Raw genomic sequence first — 2791 nt, 5'->3', positions numbered from 1 at the left:
TCTTAGGTCTATCTAGGGTAGGATACCATGACACTTGATTCACGAGCCTTTTGGTGATCTTAATTGGTCTATTTTCCAATCATATAAAGCCATCATGTATTTGAATGAGTACAATATTTATCCATTCTTTCTTGAATACATTAGGGATATCTAGGGCATGGGACAACCCTTTCTTTTCTACAATTTTGTTCTCTTCCCTTAAGACTCCATTCTCACAAAGTTTACTGTACTTATCTCTATGCATCTTATACTTCCAACCTTACAAGTATAGAAACACCTCACATCTTGAATCATTAGAAATTTTGGTGATATCATGGATAACACACCAAACGAGTCTCCTTTATATGCCATCTCAGGTATTTCTTGGAAAGGTAATTGTCTCACATCATTATTAATTAACTGAACATTAAACACTTCCTTTCCTTCCTAAAATTTGCAGAAGAGGTAGCTGCCATATTTCCTACTTAGGGTTTACAAAAAATCAAACAAGAAAAAAAGACATTTGATAAATAACTTGCAATTTGATGAATTTTTTCAAGTTGTAGTTGAATTCAATTCACATATGCAAAACTCCTATTTCAATTCACCTTTGTGATCTTTGTGCTCTGTTTGACTTGTTGGTGAATACAAATGAGTTGAGAAATGACTATATAACCCTTAAAATTCTATAATAAATTCTTAATTTTTACACAACTATAAACTCAACTATCATAAGGTTTTCAACTCACTTGGCTTACACATGATTTTCACTATGCTCATTGTATATAGAAAGCTCGGTGAATGCTAACATGACTCCTTCACTTGGAAACAACTAAAAGTTTCCATGCTTGACAACAACATAGAAATCAAAAAAACTAAAGATTTTTTCTATGTTTATAATTACTACATTGCATCTCAATTCATGCATATATTATCTTTTCAGATCATAGAATCTTAGAACTGATGCATAATGTAACTTTGAGATATTAGTACATCACATACCATTTGATTACCTAGTTGAAGGTGATGTGATCACCTAATTCATTTGATAAAGTGACCTCATCTTGACTTGATGTATTGCAATCTTCTATTTTCTTCCATGCCTTGTTCATCTAAAATTTTACCTTTTCAACATCAATCTTCTCTTTTCCCTAATTTGATTTATTGTTGGGTGGCGGTGACCTTGTTAGAAAATTTTTGCTGATATGACCAATCTTCAAACAACTAAAGCATGTAGCATTGCTCAACCATCTACTGTAATCAGTTGTGAAAAGTGTTATTATGCAATTCTTAGGAACATGTCCATACTCTTGAAAATAGTGACAACTATATCTTGTATTATAATCCCAATTGTTAGAGTTTTCATTGTTGTTTACCTTGGCTTATTTGTTTGATGATTACTTAGCCTTGGATCTGCACTCATATTTTGTGTCTGTACTTCTAAAAATTATAGTAGCATCCTTCAAATCTTGGAGTGTCCATGGTCTTGGTCTTGCATTCATGTGCATGATGTCCTTTCATGTTGTAGTTGTAATAGTTTCCTCTATATTTTTTCTTAGGGCTTTGGTTGATAGTTTTACTCTTGCAGACATTTTCTATATGACCTAGCTTTCCATAATGATGAAAAGTGTGTTTGTTGTTCTTACCTTTGTTTCTCCTTTTTTCAACACTTCTAGATGACTCTCCTTCTTTAGTAGTAGTGTAACCCAATCTAGTAGCATCATTGATAGGTCTTGGTGTTTCCATCAATTTCTCAAAATATTTTATGACTTCATTAGGCTTGATTAGATTTTCTCTTTCAGCTCTCAATTTATTCTACAATAGGTCATTTTGTAACTTAAAATTTTTGATCTCAATATCCTTTCCATTCAATTTATTATTAATATTCATCAATTGATTCATCGTGTCCAATTTCATGTTGGCTATCCTTTGCATGTCTGATGTTTTCTCTTCAAGTTTGTTAGATAATACCTTTTTCTCTTCTTCAATGATGACTTATTTTATCCTTGGCTTTCTTTTTATTTTTAGTCATCTCACATAGTAATACCAATTGCATCTCTTTCTATCTTTAGGGCTCCACTGATTTGCATTAGATCTATAACTATTGCATCAAACTCTTTAGAGTTTCCTTCTGCAAATAATCCAATATGTCAATCTCTTTGTATAGTGTGTCATTCAGTTACATGACCAAATATTTTCTTTTCTTCAATGACTTTTGTAACACTTCTATTGCTTCACTCAACTGATACAGGATAAGGTGTATTTCAATCTTCTAATTTTTAGTGTTCTCTTTCGATAAGTAAACTTCCATCTTCAAGATATTTCCTCTCAAGCTATCAAGCTATCCTTCAAGAAAACCATCACTCTCATACCAATTGTTGGAATTAATTAATGGAAAAGGGAATTCTAAGAGGGGGTGGGGAGGGGTGAATCAACACTTCAAAACTTTAACCAAAATATGATCACCACACATCCATCTAAAAATAAAATATGTAAATTGAAATAATTATCCATGCATTTCATACATAAGAAAAAGTAAATAACATTTGACACAAGATATTGGTTACCTAGAAACCATCCAAAGAGAAGGTAAAACTAGGGTGGCAATGACACCTACAAATCTTCACTAGTACAGTTGTAAAGTGTATCCAATTAAGGTTACAATTATTTGATCATAATCTATGATCTATCCTATGAGGGATCTACCTTGTCAAAGGCTAGAATGACTATTAGATCTCACCTTGTTAGAGGATTTTAAATCACAATAAAGTATCTACTCATTTAAGTTATTTTACAAAAGCCTCTTAGAACT

The sequence above is a fragment of the Cupressus sempervirens genome, chromosome 5 (genome assembly GCF_028749045.1).
Source record: "Cupressus sempervirens isolate cs-2001-9-10 chromosome 5, ASM2874904v1, whole genome shotgun sequence".
Lineage (NCBI taxonomy): Eukaryota > Viridiplantae > Streptophyta > Pinopsida > Cupressales > Cupressaceae > Cupressus > Cupressus sempervirens.
This window is presented reverse-complemented; position numbering follows the sequence as displayed.